General features: G+C 38.9%; 1 long non-coding RNA gene across 1 annotated transcript; it reads right to left on the bottom strand.

Annotated features, from left to right (window-relative positions):
- Window positions 1-1,526: 1,526 nt before the first annotated feature.
- On the bottom strand, window positions 1,527-8,398 carry LOC141363933 (uncharacterized). The gene is made up of 5 exons (XR_012369627.1): window positions 8,288-8,398; window positions 7,559-7,579; window positions 7,356-7,457; window positions 4,900-4,931; window positions 1,527-2,277 (listed from the first exon to the last, which is right to left on the bottom strand). It is a non-coding gene; the product is annotated as an uncharacterized lncRNA (long non-coding RNA).
- Between the last annotated feature and the right edge of the window lie 12,981 nt (window positions 8,399-21,379).

The following is a 21,379-nucleotide window of genomic DNA, read 5'->3' on the forward strand; positions in this document are numbered from 1 at the left end:
TATTGTTCATGATCTCAGTTACAGTAGTTTGAATCTCTATTTCATCTTCATTTGTCATGTTGACTGACAACTGAATTGGATCTCTGACTTGAACACGTTGTGAAAATGCAGCAGGTGCACATTGGTCATTGCTGGACAGAAATGTATTTTCAGATATTTGAGATGCAACACATGGCTCTGTGTTATTAAGATACTCAATGGAGACATCAGTACATACTGTTGTGCTTATAAATGATACTGGAAGCAGGTCAAATTGCTGCTGATCTCCTAACTGGAAACACCCTTGAAACAACAGCAACAATCTCTCTATCATGTCTTCTAAACATGAAAATGTCAACATTACAGCAGTACCTGTGCCCTCCTCAGTAGGCATACCATCTGGTGTTCGGCAGTGTGAATCAAAATATCCAAACCTCCCGGAACGATCTCTGAACACAGCCAAACAATAGAGTCCGCACAAAAACAGGGCGTGACTTATTTCACTTCTGAGACATTGCATAGTATTCTCTAAGTTTTCATACCCACACAGTGCAGGTGCATCTCTTAGTAATCCAAACCTCAGGCGATGTTTACGGACGTTGTAGCACTGTGTGTTTGTCTCAATTGTGTCTGGGAGCTCGTCAAAGTGTAACAAACTATTAACAAACCGCCCATTGCTCTCTAGTGATTGTTTAACACTAGTGTATGCAGCATCACCTCTTTGCAATATGCAGTCTAAATCTAAACTTTGTAACTCATTAAGCTCATTATGCATTGCGAGAAACATTAATGAATTGCAAGTACACTGGCTGCCTCTAGAATAAATGTTGTACCTCGGATCACTTTGACAGTGGGACGCCACAACAGACAGCACGTATGGGCTCAAATCATCTGTACCTGTCGCAGAGCTGGTGATGCTGCTGGTGTCTAATGAAGCTTTTACCTTCCAACGTTGCTTCTGGGCTTCACTTCTCTTTCCTTTTTTTGGCATGATGTTAACACTGTTTAAACTAAATGTGTTTATAAACAAATGTCTGTTTTTTGTTTATGCAAAAAATTAAACCAATAACAACTTGAAATATCTCAAAAGTATCTTTCTACTTGTGTAAAACACCTATATAATCAACTACACAGTAAGGCTATGAGATATACAAGGCAACTTCGGTTAAGAAGATGTAAAGCTTAAACACAGATCAATTTTGAAATATTTGGCTGATTATGAACTGCCAGCCACAGGTAATGTCTATTATGTAATCAATTACTCAAGCAAGTTAAATATATGACAGAAAAATTATATGAAAAGGTTACTTGTATAACTGTAAACACGAATGCTTTAAATCACAATACTGATGTCACACAAATGTAATGTATGAATATATGTTATCACTCCCAACACAGATGAAATAAGACTTAAGGAAAATTTTACTGTTTACTTATCCACTGAAGTTATATATGTGATAAACAGGAATGTATAAACAGAACTAATGTAATACTTAACACAGGTGTAACAACCCAGACTAATGTATAACAGAGGGTAAAACTCAGACTAATGTAATACTGGCAGAGGTTTAATAACTCAGACTAATGTAATACCCAAGACAGGTGTAACAACCCAGACTAATGTAAAACAGATTTTTGAACTCAGACTAATGTAAGACTTAACCCAGATTTAATAACTCAAACTAATGTAAAACAGATGGTAAAACTCAGACTAATGTAATACTGGCACAGGTTTAATAACTCACACTAATAAGTAACACGTATGTAATGTTTATAATAAATAAAATGTTACCCAAATGTATTTTAACTACTACTTTACAGTAAACTTATTTGTATCAAAATGTGGTTAAGAAGATTACAGAAAGACTATTTAATTGTATATACCTTATAAAATCTATTTACATAAAATATACCTGTATGATAAACACCACAAAAATTTAACTAATGTAACGTTGAACAAAAGCTGAGCTTGAATCAGTGGTCCTTCTTGAAGACAACAGGCAGCAAGGTGTACTGGAAGAGATGTTTTGGAGCTCCTTTTCTCTTGTAGTAGTTGTAGTTCACTAACTGGTGTCAATGTTCACTTGGTTTTTGTAGTAAGGCTCACAGGAAGAAGATTTTCAGGTTAACAGGAAGGGGGTTTTCAGAATCACAAGAAGCGTTTTTTCAGAATCACAAGAAGCTTTTTTTCAGAATCACAAGAAGCGTTTTTTCAGAATCACAAGAAGCGTTTTTGTACGTTTTCAGCGTTTTTGTACGTTTTCAGCGTTTTTGTACGTTTTCAGCGTTTTTGTACGTCTGGCCATTTTTTTTAAGATGCATGGGCAAGCAGCAAGATGCATTTGTCAGGTTTGCATTGGTAGATTGCATTGGGGTGCGTTGGGGGTGCAGGCAAGCAAGCAGCAAGCAGAGCAGCAGCATTTTGGGGGGGGGCATGGCCAGTTATTTTATTAGTTGATGAAGTGAAAGTACAGAATGGAACAGCGAAGAAGATTTAAGCAAAGTAAAGGTTTGAAATTTAATTTAAAGGTATTGAAAGGACAAGACAAGAACATACAACAAACAGAGAGAAAAAACAAGTTAGTTACACTGTAAAGATAAACCAACATACATAATATTACATAACATTACAACATACACAGTAAATGTAAACGAGAACATTAATTCTTGTAAATGGAGCAGGACATTACATGCATTACTATATATTTTTTTCTATTTCTATTTTTACTAAATGTGTTATGAATAATAAAAATCAATACTTGTATATTATAATGTAAAATATAAACTTTTTCGTGACAGCTCTAGTTACACTCTCACAAAATTGAGTACACCCCTCACATTTCTGCAACTGTTTTAGTTTTTCTTCTCAAGAGACAAAATTAGGAGTGGGACAAAAAAATCAATTATTCAATGTATCGCGATGCAAACGTGGAAGATTCTGAATCGATACACAAATGTCTAGAATCGATTCTTAAATGTCCGCTTACAAAATAATAACGTGACGTTATCAGAACCAAAAAGTGGGACTCAACGGGGGAGCGGTGCTGCACACGGACAGCTTGAAAGAGTGCGCACTGCACAAGCACCTACAGTGGAGCTTACATGAGCAGTAGAGAAAGAAATAAACAAATACATTTAGGACAGCCCTGTTTCTAAACTGCAAAAAAACAAGATACACTTTGTGACGGTCTTCCTCTGCCTTTTGTCTGTTCAGTGAGTTGTAGGGAGAAATAGCACATTTAATTTAATGACACCTCTGACTGTGCTAATAGCGTTTCCTTAAACTATCCACTGACTGTTTAGATTTAAGAACATGAATAAATTTCTGTAAGAATATCCACATAGCTTGTCATCTAGACGCTGGGTGCCCTGCATTAAATACATTAATACTGCCAAAATCTGTGTATAAGGATGATTATTATACGCTTAACATTAGTCAGTTTGTGGGAGTAGTTTCATATAGAATTAATGTCTCACGTTTAATTACATTTTTTTTACTGGCTTTAATGTCTTACAACAGAAACAGAACATATATGTATATAAGAATGACATTATTGATCATTAAAGTAAAAGCTGCATTAAAGTACAGTACATGACAGTTTAGGAGATTAGGAGCAAAAGTGCAACACTAGTCTGGCTTTGAGATGACATCACAAATATGCTAATCAGTACATCAAGAATCAATTCTGAATTGAACCGGGACATAAGAATCGATTCTGAATCAATTCATGAGGGTCCAAACTATTCCCACCACTAGACAATACTACAAAAATAAAATTTGGATCAATTTTAAAATCAATGTGCTACTTATATAGCAGAATAGATTTACTATACTCTGAAAATAACTAAACATACAGCCATGGTCAAAATAGCTTACAACAAAAGTGAGTACACCCTATTTCAGTGGTTCTCAACTCCAGTCCTCGGGCCCCCCTCCCAGAATGTTTTAGATGTCTCCTTATAAGAAACACTTGAATCCACTTATCAGGCTCCTACCAGAATGTTTGAAACGTTTCCTTAATTAACACACTAACAAGCTGATGAACTGAATCAGGGTGTTTTATATATGGAGACATCTAAAATGTTCTGGGAGGGGGGGCGAGGACTGGAGTTGAGAACCACTGCCCTATTAGATAATAGATGATGTAGTCCTAATGCTGTACGTCAGGTGCAGAAGCTGGCTTAAAAACAACCCATAAGTGCTGCCAACATTGCATTACAAGTTGCAGAAGGTCAGATTGTCAGTGCTCAGCCAAATGCCACACACTGCAACAATTTGGTTTGCATGGCCCAACACAACACATGCTAGACACCATCTGAGCCAAACAAATTTATGTTTAAGTTTAAGACCACAGGACATGGTTCCTGTAATTCATGCTCTTGGTTAGGTTATCTTCAGCAAAATGTTTGTGGGGTTTCTGTAAGCCAGTTACAGAAAAGGCTTCCTTCTGGAATGACAGCCATGCAAACTGACTTGCTGTAGTGTGAGACATATAGTTTGAGCACTGATAATCTGACCTTCCACTTCCTTCTGTAAAGCAATGTTAGCAGCACTTATGTGTTGTTTTTTTAAACTGCTAATACAAGATAAACAAATTTGTATGGTCCGGTCTAGCAAAAAAAAAAAAAAACATGAACATAAATGAATGGGCTTTGAAATGTTAAATGATATACATTTATAAACACTGAGGGTGTACTTGCTTTTGTTGCCAGCTACTATATTGACAATAATGTCTGTATGTTCAGAAAACAACAAATCTATACTACTATATAAGTTGCACTTGACTACTCAAAAATTAATCCAAATTTCTATAGTACTGTTCCTTGAGAAGATATACTAAAATGGTTGCTGAAATGTGAGGGGTGCAAGATACTTTTGTAAGATACTGTAAATCTGTAATGTCTGACAGTGTTACTTACAATAATGAATAAGACGTCCAATAGAAAATATCCTAAAAGAAGAACAAAAGACAAACTTTGGTTTAAAGTTCAGACAAGGTATGATTAAAGTTATACAAAAAATACAGCGTCAACAACCTATTGTGTTTCTGCTATTCCCTAAGTCACACAGAGCATTCCCAAGCTAGTCATATGCATTAGGGCTGTGTATCGCAAACAATTTCTCTCTTCACCTAAACACACACTTTACATCTGCAGCTCTTTGTTTGTTTCTTCCTAAACGCATTACTGTCAGGCTTGTGCACATTCACAATTCAGAATTTCAGGATTGGCCTCCATTCCATTCATGAATTGGAATTTGAATTGACTCTGCCCTACAGGAAGTTGAATTTGAATTGGAATGACAGGAAGCAGAATTAAATTCATGGCAATTCAAAGAAATTCCACAGTCACACAACAGAAAGAATCACACATAGATTCAGTGTTAGGAAAGTTACTTTGGAAAATTGTTTGGCAACCATTTTAAATACTGGTTAAAGTAAAGCATTCTAGGAAATGAAGCGTTCCACATGTTCCACAAAATTACAATTACAAAAAAAACTTGATTATTTGTTATGTGACTAGAGTTTTTAACATTAATTGCTAGGGGAAAACATTTCCTGTGTAATCTGTACAAGTAGTTCAAACTAATATAATTTATAGAATATGTAATGCAATCATTTCTGACATATACCGTAAAGCTTCATTTTTAACATTTCACGTATGGTATAATATTTATATGAATTTCTATTGAATTGCAATTCTGCTTCCTTTAATTCAAATTGGAATTGTAATTCTAGATCCTATTTTTGACATCAATTCAAATTCAAGAATTTAATTTGAATAGGCTTTATGCCCAGCTGCACATCTTCCTGAACTTCAGCCAGCTCCTTGTTTCCTGTCTGCCATTATTGGACAAACTGATTAATCCAGGAGTGTCTGATTTTTGTTGTTGTGACTACTGAGGTCAGGCACACCTGGATTAATCAGTTTGTCCAATAATGGCAGACAGGAAACAAGGAGCTGGCTGAAGTTCAGGAAGTAGTGCAGCTGGGCATAAAGCATATTCAGGAGTCATTCTCAATTCAATTCTGAATTATGCACAAGCCTGATTACTGTATTATAACTGTACGTACACAACGCAGCAGACTTGAGCTTCCAATGTTACCGGAAGTCATTTGTTTACAATGGAAGCTGGCTTCTCTCATCTGCAAGGAGTGTCAAATCCATCGACGTTGCGTTTCGGCGTCTTGAGGGACCAGAGTGTCAATCAGAAAGTTGAAAGAGTTTCCTTTCATTTATGATATGACATTTTCATATAGGGACCAGTTACAAAAGAACGAGGCATGGGATAAAATAGCTGGTATATTTGGTGTCCCCGGTGAGTTTGTGAAGTGCGTGCTGATGATTTATAATATTTTACTGATAGATACTCAAATGTGTCTGTGTCTTGCCAGTAGGACTGCACAGTGTATTGTTTAAGCATCAATATCACAGTGTATTTATCCATATAGTAACGTCGCAGGAAGAATAGGCAGCTATCGCAGGTTTTTCGTGATTAATGTTTTACAGTAACACAGATTTAACCAATTGCACAGATGCAATAAAATAACAATAGTAGTTGTAGTTGTAGTAATAATAATAATAGCTAATTATTATTTTTTCCAGACCAAATGTGACCAAAACGATTAGAAAAATGCTGTCATTATAAAAGGTTTATAATATCAATGTATTGTTTTTTTTCATTAACATTTCATGGTGACACAGACTTCAGAGCGGCCAAAGCATCAACAAGCTTCCCTGTACTTTTTGACAAGCGTCCTTGACCGGGCGGCCTGAGCTTCTTTGGAAGCTTAGGTCTGCGGCGGTGTGTACATACAGTAAGAGAGTGAATAAAACGCCACGCAATAGGTTTATTACGAATTGCTTAAGACACAACATGCAGTCTTTATATGCAATTCTACTTAAACTGCTGAATGGGTGAGTGATGATGTTAAAGTTAAGATATCTGCTTATAGAGAAAGAGAGCACACACTTAGGAAAGGATGTGCAGTGCAGACGAGTGTGCGTGCAAGACGGAGACAATAGCGGGAAAAAAACCCAGCTCATCGTTCTCCACTCCCCCCTTTATGCTCCCCGCGGGTCACATGCGTGCGTCCCTTCCATATGACCTCAGACCAAATATATGATCTGTAACACCACCTTCAAAAGTGCGTCAGAATCGATATGGAACGAACTGTATCAATTTGCGCATCACTAGGAGCTCATGAGCTCAGCACTAATATGCATTACAATAAACAATACAATCCTTGGGTAAAATTACCCTGTTATTGGAATAGAGTTGTAAAGCAAGTTATTTACTAAATAATTGTAAATGAACAGGTGTTACAAAAACTACCAAGGAATTACTTGATTCAAAAGACATAAAATTGACTTACCTGTACAATGTGGATGGCTCTTAAAAGAGCCTTTGGGTTCGCTTGAATATATCCACTAAAAAAAGTGGGGTTTGTTGTGCAGCACCACAAACTGGATGTTGGCTGATATTTAGGGAACATAAAAAACAAGAAATAATCACTTAACATCTATCTCAAATATTACAGTCTGTATACAGATAATTTATCATTAAAAAAATACTTACACAGCTGAAGCAATGACCTGTCTGTAGAACAGCACAAAAGAGAGAGCGATGTTACTAACTTAAAATTAAATGCAAGTTAAAAAAAATGGCTTGCCACACATGTGTCTAGAAAGCACACACTAAAAGTGAAGGCAAAGCAGTGACAAGGAAAGGCAAGGAAATACACCTTGGCACATCATTAGAATTGCTATAGCAGCATGTTACTTTAAGTTAATGGCATCCAGTATCAGAAGTACATTTTTAACACACATATATTTTGTTTATTTGACACAGTGTTCCCCAACACCCTGAAGCAAAACTTTAACGTTAAGTGTCTCACAAACAGACACAGCTGATCCATCTCGTCACCCCTGCATGTTGGAAACTGCGGGTGCTGGCTGGAGCCCTCAATACGACCGTGTAAACAAATGCTAACCCTCATGCTAATAAACGCTAAAGTTTATAATGTACGTTGAAACAAGTAAATATAATACTCTAACTCGTGGTACATCTCTAATTGTGACAAAAAACAGCTCACATTTAAACCACGCGTGCAAAGGTTCCTGTATTCCGTGTGGAATTAACGTTTATAGTTTAAACCATAGCAAAAAATACAGATATCTAAATTAACAATCGCATTTTGTGTAAAATAATCATGTGAACTAAATTCACCGTTGTTTTTACAACTTTCATGAATTTATGTCGAAAAATACCTCAAATAATAACGGAGAAAATGCCTGAGGCACTTACCTGGCTGAACAAAGAAAACCGGATGAATCAAGTTCAGACTGGCGCGATATATGATGCGGCCAAATCTCGCGAGATGTTGTGTTCAGCGTTAGATTTACTTAGGATTAAGTCAAAAAACATCATACAGTCACGACCTAAATCCCGTGAAATGTTGATGTTAGGTTTGGGTATATGAAAAAAAACATAGATATTGGCCGTTTCTCAATCCGAAGGCTGCAGCCTCCAGAGATCGCATATGTAGGCTGCATACGTCATCAAGCTTAGTTTATTTCAGTTAACTGAGCATTACACTCGCAAGTCATAAGCATAATACAACAATACACGATTTACTAAAAATTATAGTCAATTTTATAATTGTAAATATTCTGAAATAAGACAGGCTATATGACGTAGGCAGCCTGCAAATCCGACCTTTGGAGGCTGCAGCCAGACATCTAACCTTTATTATGTAGGCTATGGAGAAAACAGCGCTCAACCGGCGAGACTTCAAGAGATTTTGGCCGTAGCTGTATCCATAGCCACAACCATTGAAACTAGAGCTCGTTAGCAAAAGTTTTTTTAAGGATCTTTTATTATTGGTTTTAAGGAATCATTTGTCATCCATTATAACAGGAACAATTGGAATACTGAAAAAAAATTAATCAAAATATGGATCACTAGGCAATACTACTACAAACAATAATAATAATTAATAAACGTGTATTATTATTAGCATAAATATATTTAAAAGGAAAGACCCATTGACAATCAATATATGTTTATATAATACAGTTTAATATAAATGTCGGTGTGTGTGAGCGTCAAGTTTAATTCATTTTACATTTACATGTACATTTTCATTTAAAATAATTATTTTTTTAATAGAAGTGTCACTTTCACTACTAGCACCCTAGCAACCAGAATCCAAAGTTATATTTTCAAATACGAATGTCATAGAGACATGGGGGCTAATTTATGTCAATCAAACTGGCAGAAGCCTATGGAGTAACATTATTCAGCACTACCAAACCAATCCCTAGCAATCAAAGACAGTACCCTAGCAACGATCCCATAGACGCCATTTTAAAATGGCTAGATGGATATCTTTGCAGCACAGTATCGGGGTGGGCTCATTTTACTCAGGCACAATCTTTTAGGACATTTATTAAGCCACGCCCCTAGCAACCAAATACGATCAGCCTAGCAACAGAATAAACAAGCCTTATATCTCAGCATCAGAACATTGTAGAGACACAGGGGTTGGACTGTTTTACTTGTGACTCGGAGTGTAATCACTACTGGATGCCAATTTTCTCCCTAGCAACCAAATACAGTGCCCTAGCAACGTAATAAACAAAGCCTTATATCTCTGCATCAGAACATCATAGAGACATGGGGGTTGGGTCTTTTAATCATGTTAGCTTCAGGCTAGCATCATGCTAAATCATGCCAGCATCGTGCTAAATCATGCCAGCATCATGCTAGCTTCATGTTAAATCATGCTAGCTTCAGGTTAAATCATGCTAGCTTCATGCTAAATTAGGCTAATTTTAATGTTAATTCATGCTAGCGTCATGTTTAATCATGTTAACTTTGTTAAAGGAACAGTATGTAGGATTGTGGCCAAAACTGGTATTGCAATCACAAAACTTGTGGCTAAAACTGGTACTGCAATCACACAACTGGTGGTCAATACACAAAATGACAACATAAACATCAGTTGAGGGCTGCAACTCCACTTCTTAAATGACAATATCCTGGCTGGACCACTGTTGTCAGTGATATAAGTATTTGAAATAAAAAAGATTTCTTAATGTCTAGTGACATGTCAGGGCCATTTTATGATTAATTGATATAAATTTCTTACATACTGTTACTTTAATAACCAGGTAGACTACTAAACTAAACTTATTTTAAAGGGACAATTAGTAGGATTTACCCCATCTAGTGGTGAAATTGTACTTTGTATTCAAACGAACAGTGCTCTCTAGCACCTCGCTTTTCCAAATGCATGTTGCAACTACAGTAGCCGTTATGTACTCACTGATCTCCTTGTCCGTTTCAGCTAGTTCATGTGTCCTGAATGAAGACGCGTGGTGGAAACGTGTTGGTAGGCTAGTGCTTTTTGTCCCTCTCTGCTATTATAGTTTATCAATACGACGGAACAACATGGAAGCATCCTTGGACTTAGCCGTTCAATGTAAGTAAAGAGAAGAAATTCTAAGCTTACAAAGAAAAGTCAGATCACTGGCAGAGGTCATTTGACACCAACGTAGACATATTTATGAACAAAGACATTGATTTTGATTAATAAAACACTTAAAACCCTACTTACTGTCCCTTTAAGTTTCTGTCAATCTGTTTTAAACGTTCAGGCCAGGCTTTGTCAAGCCAACATAAAGTTTGCCTCCAAACTTTTCTATCTAGTTATTATTCTTATGTCTGCACGTTTTTTCGGCACCTAACTCGTCCCGCACGGTTTGTCGTAGACCCATGAAAGAGGGCTCAAATCGACCGGCTTATTGAGGAGAGGTGTGCTATGACTTTTATAAGCGATTGGGTGCAGGATTTCCGAAAGGGGGACGAAAAACCACCCGAAAAATCCCATTGACTTAACATTGCGCCCAACTTTGACGAGTCATAGCTCCGCTCGAGGATTTTATAGAAACATGTGGGTTACAACATTTGAAGAGGGTGGTAGACTCTGTAAGAACATGGATCACAATGGGGTGTAAGTTGTACCCCTGGGGTGTAAGAGGCACCCGAATTTTCCCATTGACTTATAATGGGGCAGGAAACATGCCCATATAAGGGAATAAAACAGTTCCAGATGGGATATCTTTGCTTTACAGTGTCGTAGAGATAAGTGGGTGGGCTCATTTCACTCAGGCATCCAATCAGTCTCTCAGGATCATCCCAGAGCTATTAAGCCACACCCCTAGCAACAATTTTGGGCACCCTAGCAACATCTCCCATAGACTGCCATTATAAAATGCCCAGATGGATATCTTTGCACCACAGTGTCATAGAGACATGGGGGTGGGCTCATTTCACTCGGGCATCCAATCAGTCTCTCAGGATCATCCCAGAGCTATTAAGCCACGCCCCTATCAACAATTTTGGGCACCCTAACAACATCTCCCATAGACTGCCATTATAAAATGCCCAGATGGATATCTTTGCACCACAGTGTCATAGAGACATGGGGGTGGGCTCATTTTACTCAGGCATCCAATCAGTCTCTCAGGATCCTTACATAGGTATTAAGCCACGCCCCTAGCAACCACTTTTGAGCACCCTAGCAACATAAAATTCAAACAGTTATATCTCGGCATCCGAACATCGTAGAGACACGGGGGTTGGACCGTTTGATACGTGACTCAGAGTGTAATCATTATGGGATGCCATTTTTTTCCCTAGCAACCAAATACAGTACCCTAGCAACAGAGTAAACAAAGCCTTATATCTCGGCATCAGAACATCGTAGAGACACGGGGGTTGGACCGTTTGACTCGTGACTCGGAGTGTAATCATTATGGGATGCCAATTTTTTCCCTAGCAACCAAATACAGTACCCTAGCAACAGAGTAAACAAAGCCTTATCTCTCCGCATCAGAACATCATAGAGACACGGGGGTTGGACCGTTTGACTCGTGACTCAGAGTGTAATCATTATGGGATGCCAGTTTTTCCCTAGCAACCAAATACAGTACCCTAGCAACAGAGTAAACAAAGCCTTATATCTCCGCATCAGAACATCGTAGAGACACGGGGGTTGGACCGTTTGACTTGTGACTCAGAGTGTAATCATTATGGGATGCCAATTTTTTCCCTAGCAACCAAATACAGTACCCTAGCAACAGAGTAAACAAAGCCTTATATCTCCGCATCAGAACATCGTAGAGACACGGGGGTTGGACCGTTTGACTCGTGACTCAGAGTGTAATCATTATGGGATGCCAATTTTTTCCCTAGCAACCAAATACAGTACCCTAGCAACAGAGTAAACAAAGCCTTATATCTCGGCATCCGAACATCGTAGAGACACGGGGGTTGGACCGTTTGACTCGTGACTCAGAGTGTAATCATTATGGGATGCCAATTATTTCCCTAGCAACCAAATACAGTACCCTAGCAACAGAGTAAACAAAGCTTTATATCTCCGCATCAGAACATCGTAGAGACACGGGGGTGGGACCGTTTGACTTGTGACTCGGCGGGTAATCACTATGGGATGCCATATATTTACCCTAGCAACCAAATACAGTACCCTAGCAACAGAGTAAACAAAGCCTTATATCTCAGCATCAGAACATCGTAGAGACACGGGGGTTGGACCGTTTGACTCTTGACTCGGAGGGTAATCACAAGTGGATGCCAATTTTTTCCTAGCAACCAAATACAGTACCCTAGCAACAGAGTAAACAAAGCCTTATATCTCCGCATCAGAACATTGTACAGACATGGGGGTTGGACCGTTTGACTGGTGATTTGGGATGTAATCACTAGTGGATGCCAAATTTTTCCCTAGCAACCAAATACAGTACCCTAGCAACCGGATAAACACAGCCTTATATCTCCGCATCAGAACATCGTAGAGACACGGGAGTTGGATCTTTTTACTTTTGGCTTGGAGTATAATCATATACTGTCCCCAGAATTTTGCCACGGCAAGCACCACTCACATTTTCTTCAGGAAATGTACCTATCTAGTTATAATTATTATTCTTATGTCTGGACACTTTTTCGGCGCGTAACTCGTCCCGCACGGTTTGCTGTAGTCCCATGAAAGAGGGCTCAAATCGACCGGATTATTGAGGAGAGGTGTGCTATGACTTTTATAAGCGATCGGGTGCAGGGTTTCCGAAAGGGGGGCGAAAAACCACCCAAAAAATCCCATTGACTGAACATTGCGCCGAACTTTGACGGGTCATAGCTCTGCTCGAGGATTTTGTAAAAACATATGGGTTACATTGTTTGAAGAGGGTGGTAGGCTCTGTAAGAACATACATGACATTGGGGTGTAAGCTGTACCCCTGGGGTGTAAGAGGCACCCAAAAATTCCCATTGACTTATAATGGGGCAGGAAACATGCCCATATAAGGGAATAAAACAGTTCCAGATGGGATATCTTTGCTTTACAGTGTCGTAGAGATAAGTGGGTGGGCTCATTTTACTCGGGCATCCAATCAGTCTCTCAGGATCATCCTAGAGCTATTAAGCCACGCCCCTAGCAACAATGTTGGGCACCCTAGCAACATCTCCCATAGACTGCCATTATAAAATGCCCAGATGGATATCTTCGCTTTACAATGTCGTAGAGACATGGGGGTGGGCTCATTTTACTCAGGCATCCAATCAGTCTCTCAGGATCCTTACATAGGTATTAAGCCACGCCCCTAGCAACCACTTTTGAGCACCCTAGCAACATAAAATTCAAACAGTTATATCTCGGCATCCGAACATCGTAGAGACACGGGGGTTGGACCGTTTGTCTCGTGACTCGGAGTGTAATCATTATGGGATGCCAATTTTTTCCCTAGCAACCAAATACAGTACCCTAGCAACAGAGTAAACAAAGCCTTATATCTCCGCATCAGAACATCGTAGAGACATGGGGGTTGGACCGTTTGACTCGTGACTCAGAGTGTAATCACTATGGGATGCCAATTTCCCCCTAGCAACCAAATACAGTACCCTAGCAACAGAGTAAACAAAGCCTTATATCTCCGCATCAGAACATCGTAGAGACACGGGGGTTGGACCGTTTGACTCGTGACTCGGAGGGTAATCACTAGTGGATGCCGTTTTTTCCCTAGCAACCAAATACAGTACCCTAGCAACAGAGTAAACAAAGCCTTATATCTCCGCATCGGAACATCGTAGAGACACGGGGGTTGGACCGTTTGACTCGTGACTCGGCGGGTAATCACTAGTGGATGCCGTTTTTTTCCCTAGCAACCAAATACAGTACCCTAGCAACAGAGTAAACAAAGCCTTATATCTCCGCATCAGAACATCGTAGAGACATGGGGGTTGGACCGTTTGACTCGTGACTCGGAGGGTAATCACTAGTGGATGCCGTTTTTTTCCCTAGCAACCAAATACAGTACCCTAGCAACAGAGTAAACAAAGCCTTATATCTCCGCATCAGAACATCGTAGAGACACGGGGGTTGGACCATTTGACTTGTGACTCGAAGGGTAATCACTAGTGGATGCCATTTTTTTCCCTAGCAACCAAATACAGTACCCTAGCAACAGAGTAAACAAAGCCTTATATCTCCGCATCAGAACATCGTAGAGAAACGGGGGTTGGACCGTTTGACTTGTGACTCGGCATGTAATCACTAGTGGATGCCAATTTTCCCCCTAGCAACCAAATACAGTACCCTAGCAACAGAGTAAACAAAGCCTTATATCTCCGCATCAGAACATCGTAGAGACACGGGGGTTGGACCATTTCACTTGTGACTCGGCGGGTAATCACTAGTGGATGCCGTTTTTTTCCCTAGCAACCAAATACAGTACCCTAGCAACAGAGTAAACAAAGCCTTATATCTCCGCATCAGAACATCGTAGAGACATGGGGGTTGGACCGTTTGACTCGTGACTCGGAGGGTAATCACTAGTGGATGCCGTTTTTTTCCCTAGCAACCAAATACAGTACCCTAGCAACAGAGTAAACAAAGCCTTATATCTCCGCATCAGAACATCGTAGAGACACGGGGGTTGGACCATTTGACTTGTGACTCGAAGGGTAATCACTAGTGGATGCCATTTTTTTCCCTAGCAACCAAATACAGTACCCTAGCAACAGAGTAAACAAAGCCTTATATCTCCGCATCAGAACATCGTAGAGAAACGGGGGTTGGACCGTTTGACTTGTGACTCGGCATGTAATCACTAGTGGATGCCAATTTTCCCCCTAGCAACCAAATACAGTACCCTAGCAACAGAGTAAACAAAGCCTTATATCTCCGCATCAGAACATCGTAGAGACACGGGGGTTGGACCATTTCACTTGTGACTCGGCATGTAATCATTAGTGGATGGCAATTTTTTCCCTAGCAACCAAATACAGTACCCTAGCAACAGAGTAAACAAAGTCTTATATCTCCGCATCAGAACATCATAGAGACACGGGAGTTGGATCTTTTTACTTTTGATTTGGAGTATAATCATATACTGTCGCCCGAAATTTGCCACGGCAAGCACCACTTCACATTTCCTTCAGGAAATGTACCTATCTAGTTATTATTATTATTCTGATCCAAAATTTTCTGACTCTAACTCCTCCTAGAGCTTTAACTCTACATACTCCAAACTCAGGTCAGACCTTCAGACTGGTCTGACTTGAGTTGCTATATCTTTTCTAACTGATGGGACCTTCCGAATTCCTAAACGGGGCGCTCAAAGACCCCAAAATTCCCATTGACTTAACATTGAGACAAACTTTGACGGGTCATAGCTGCGAGTGAGAAACTTGTAGAAACTTGTGACTTACCACATCTAAGGAGTCTGACAGGCTGTGTAAGAACATACATCACAATGGGGTGTAAGCTGTACCCCTGGGGTGTAAGGGGCCCCCAAAATCTCCCATTGACTTATAATGGGGCAGGAAACATGCCCATATAAGGGAATAAAAGCGTCCCAGATGGAATATCTTCACTTTAGAGTGTCGTAGAGACATGGGGGTAGGCTCATTTTACTCAGTCATCCAATCAGTCTCTCAGGGTTGTCCCAGAGCTATTAAGCCACGCCCCTAGCAACAATTTTGGGTACCCTAGCAACATCTCCCATAGACTACCATTATATAAAGCCAAGATGGATATCTTTGCACCAGAGTGTCATAGAGACATAGGGGTGGGCTCATTTTACTCAGGCATCCAATCAGTCTCTTAGGATTCTTATTGAGGTATTAAGCCACACCCCTAGCAACCAAATATGAGCACCCTAGCAACATAATAAACAAAGCCTTATATCTCTGGATCTGAACATCATTGAGACATGGGGGTTGGGTCTTTGGGTCATGTTAGCTTAATGCTAGCTTCATGGTAAGTCATACTTGCTTCATGCTAGTTTCATGCTAGCTTTATGCTAATTTCATAATAAATCTTGCTAACTTCATGTTAAATCATGCTAGCTTCATGCTAGTTCATGTTAGCAACATGGTAGCTTCATGCTAATTCATGTTAGCTTTATGCTAATTTCATGCTAATTCGTATTAACATCATGCTAGCTTCATGCTAATTCATGTTAGCATCATGCTAGCTTCATGTTAATTCATGTTAGCATCATGCTAACTTCATGCTAATTCATGTTAGCATCATGCTAGCTTCATGCTAATTCATGTTAACATCATGCTAGCTTCATGCTAATTCATGTTATCATCATGCTAGCTTTATGCTAATTCATGTTAACATCATGCTAGCTTCATGCTAATTCATGTTAGCATCATGCTAGCTTCATGCTAATTCATGTTAGCATCATGCTATCTTTATGTTAATTCATGTTAGCATCATGTTAACATCATGCTAGCTTCATGCTAATTCGTATTAGCATCATGCTAGCTTCATGCTAATTCGTATTAGCGTTATGCTAGCTTCATGCTAATTCGTATTAGCATCATGGTAGCTTCATGTTAATTCATGTTAGCATCATGCTAGCTTCATGCTAATTCATGTTAACATCATGCTAGCTTCATGCTAATTCATGTTAACATCATGTTAACATCATTCTAGCTTCATGCTAATTCGTATTAGCATCATGCTAGCTTCATGCTAATTCATGTTAGCATCATGCTAGCTTCATGCTAATTCATGTTAGCATCATGTTAACATCATGCTAGCTTCATGCTAATTCGTATTAGCACCATGCTAGCTTCATGCTAATTCGTATTAGCGTCATGCTAGCTTCATGTTAATTTGTATTAGCATCATGCTAGCTTCATGCTAATTCATGTTAGCATCATGCTAGCTTCATGCTAATTCATGTTAGCATCATGCTAGCTTCATGCTAATTCATGTTGGCATCATGGTAGCATCATGCTAATTCATGTTAGCCTCATGCTAATTCATGTTAGCATCATGTTGGCTTCATGCTAATTCATGTTAGCATCATGTTAACATCATGCTAGCTTCATGCTAATTCGTATTGGCACCATGCTAGCTTCATGCTAATTCGTATTGGCGTCATGCTGGCTTCATGCTAATTTGTATTGGCATCATGCTAGCTTCATGCTAATTCATGTTAGCATCATGTTAACATCATGCTAGCTTCATGCTGATTCGTATTAGCACCGTGCTGGCTTCATGCTAATTCGTGTTGGCGTCATGCTAGCTTCATGCTAATTTGTATTAGCATTATGCTAGCTTCATGCTAATTCATGTTAGCATCATGCTAGCTTGATGCTAATTCATGTTAGCATCATGCTAGCTTCATGCTAATTCATATTAGCATCATGGTAGCATCATGCTAATTCATGTTAGCCTCATGCTAATTCATGTTAGCATCATGTTAGCTTCATGCTAATTCATGTTAGCATCATGTTAACATCATGCTAGCTTCATGCTAATTCGTATTAGCACCATGCTAGCTTCATGCAAATTCATATTAGCGTCATGCTAGCTTCACGCTAATTTGTATTAGCACCATGCTAGCTTCATGCTAATTCGTATAAGCGTCATGCTAGCTTCATACTAATTTGTATTAGCATCATGCTAGCTTCATGCTAATTCGTATTAGCACCATGCTAGCTTCATGCTAATTCGTATTAGCGTCATGCTAGCTTCATGCTAATTTGTATTAGCGTCATGCTAGCTTCATGCTAATTCATGTTAGCATCATGCTAGCTTCATGCTAATTCATGTGAGCATCATGCTAACATCATGCTAATTCATGTTAGCTTCATGCTAATTAATGTTAGCATCATGCTAATTCATGTTAGCATCATGCTAGCTTCATGATAATTCATGTTAACATCATGTTAGCTTCATGCTAATTCATGTTATCTTCATGTTAACATAATGCTAGCTTCATGCTAATCATGCTAGCATCATTCTAACTTCATGTTACATCTTGTTAGCTTCATGTTAAACCATGCTAGCTTCATGCTAACTCATGCTAGCTGTTTTAAACTTTCAGGCCAGGCTTTCTCAAGCCAACTTAAAGTTTGTCTTCAAACTTTACTATCTAGTTAAGTTGGCTTGTGAAAGCCAACTTATTGAAATGCTATTTAAACTTATTATTATTATTATTATTATTATTATTATTATTATTATTATTATTCTGATCCAAAATTTTCCAATTCTAACTCCTCCTAGAGCTTTAACTCTACATACTCCAAACTCAGGTCAGACCTTCAGTCTGATCTGACTCGAGTTGCTATATCTTTTCTAACTGATGGGACCTTCCGAATTCCTAAACGGGGCGCTCAAAGACCCCAAAATTCCCATTGACTTAACATTGAGACAAACTTTGACGGGTCATAGCTGCGAGTGAGAAACTTGTAGAAACTTGTGACTTACCACATCTAAGGAGTCTGACAGGCTGTGTAAGAACATACATCACAATGGGGTGTAAGCTGTACCCCTGGGGTGTAAGGGGCCCCCAAAATCTCCCATTGACTTATAATGGGACAGGAAACATAACCATATAAGGGAATAAAAGCGTCCCAGATGGAATATCTTCACTTTAGAGTGTCGTAGAGACATGGGGGTAGGCTCATTTTACTCAGTCATCCAATCAGTCTCTCAGGGTTGTCCCAGAGCTATTAAGCCACGCCCCTAGCAACAATTTTGGGTACCCTAGCAACATCTCCCATAGACTACCATTATATAAAGCCAAGATGGATATCTTTGCACCAGAGTGTCATAGAGACATGGGTGTGGGCTCATTTTACTCAGGCATCCAATCAGTCTCTTAGGATTCTTATTGAGGTATTAAGCCACACCCCTAGCAACCAAATATGAGCACCCTAGCAACATAATAAACAAAGCCTTATATCTCTGGATCTGAACATCATAGAGACATGGGGGTTGGGTCTTTGGGTCATGTTAGCTTAATGCTAGCTTCATGCTAAGTCATACTTGCTTCATGCTAGTTTCATGCTAGCTTTATGCTAATTTCATAATAAATCTTGCTAACTTCATGTTAAATCATGCTAGCTTCATGCTAGTTCATGTTAGCAACATGGTAGCTTCATGCTAATTCATGTTAGCTTTATGCTAATTTCATGCTAATTCGTATTAACATCATGCTAGCTTCATGCTAATTCATGTTAGCATCATGCTAGCTTCATGTTAATTCATGTTAGCATCATGCTAGCTTCATTCTAATTCATGTTAGCATCATGCTAGCTTCATGCTAATTCATGTTAACATCATGCTAGCTTCATGCTAATTCATGTTATCATCATGCTAGCTTTATGCTAATTCATGTTAACATCATGCTAGCTTCATGCTAATTCATGTTAGCATCATGCTAGCTTCATGCTAATACATGTTAGCATCATGCTATCTTTATGTTAATTCATGTTAGCATCATGTTAATTCATGTTAGCATCATGCTAGCTTCATGCTAATTCATGTTAGCATCATGCTAGCTTCATGCTAATTCATGTTAGCATCATGTTAATTCATGTTAGCATCATGCTAGCTTCATGCTAATTCATGTTAGCATCATGCTAGCTTCATGCTAATTCATGTTAGCATCATGTTAACATCATTCTAGCTTCATGCTAATTCGTATTAGCATCATGCTAGCTTCATGCTAATTCATGTTAGCATCATGCTAGCTTCATGCTAATTCATGTTAGCATCATGTTAACATCATGCTTGCTTCATGCTAATTCGTATTAGCACCATGCTAGCTTCATGCTAATTCGTATTAACGTCATGCTAGCTTCATGCTAATTTGTATTAGCATCATGCTAGCTTCATGCTAATTCATGTTAGCATCATGCGAGCTTCATGCTAATTCATGTTAGCATCATGCTAGCTTCATGCTAATTCCTGTTAGCATCATGGTAGCATCATGCTAATTCATGTTAGCCTCATGCTAATTCATGTTAGCATCATGCTAGCTTCATGCTAATTCATGTTAGCATCATGTTAAAATCATGCTAGCTTCATGCTAATTCGTATTAGCACCATGCTAGCTTCATGCTAATTTGTATTAGCGTCATGCTAGCTTCATGCTAATTTGTATTAGCGTCATGCTAGCTTCATGCTAATTCATGTTAGCATCATGCTAGCTTCATGCTAATTCATGTTAGCATCATGCTAGCTTCATGCTAATTCATGTTAGCATCATGGTAGCATCATGCTAATTCATGTTAGCCTCATGCTAATTCATGTTAGCATCATGCTAGCTTCATGCTATTTCGTATTAGCACCATGCTAGCTTCATGCTAATTCGTATTAGCGTCATGCTAGCTTCATGCTAATTCATGTTAGCATCATGCTAGCTTCATGCTAATTCATGTTAGCATCATGCTAGCTTCATGCTAATTCGTATTAGCACCATGCTAGCTTCATGCTAATTTGTATTAGCGTCATGCTAGCTTCATGCTAATTTGTATTAGCGTCATGCTACCTTCATACTAATTTGTATTAGCATCATGCTAGCTTCATGCTAATTCATGTTAGCATCATGCTAGCTTCATGCTAATTCGTATTAGCACCATGCTAGCTTCATGCTAATTCGTATTAGCGTCATGCTAGCTTCATGCTAATTTGTATTAGCATCATGCTAGCTTCATGCTAATTCATGTTAGCATCATGCTAGCTTCATGCTAATTCATGTTAGCATCATGCTAGCTTCATGCTAATTCATGTTAGCATCATGGTAGCATCATGATAATTCATGTTAGCCTCATGCTAATTCATGTTAGCATCATGCTAATTCATGTTAGCATTATGCTAGCTTCATGCTAATTCATGTTAGCATCATGCTAGCTTTATGCTAGCATCATGCTAATTCATGTTAGCCTCATGCTAATTCATGTTAGCATCATGCTAGCTTCATGTTAATTCATGTTAGCATTATGCTAGCTTCATGCTAATCATGCTAACATCATTCTAACTTCATGTTACATCTTGTTAGTTTCATG

The sequence above is a fragment of the Misgurnus anguillicaudatus genome, chromosome 5 (genome assembly GCF_027580225.2).
Source record: "Misgurnus anguillicaudatus chromosome 5, ASM2758022v2, whole genome shotgun sequence".
Taxonomy (NCBI): Eukaryota; Metazoa; Chordata; class Actinopteri; order Cypriniformes; family Cobitidae; genus Misgurnus; species Misgurnus anguillicaudatus.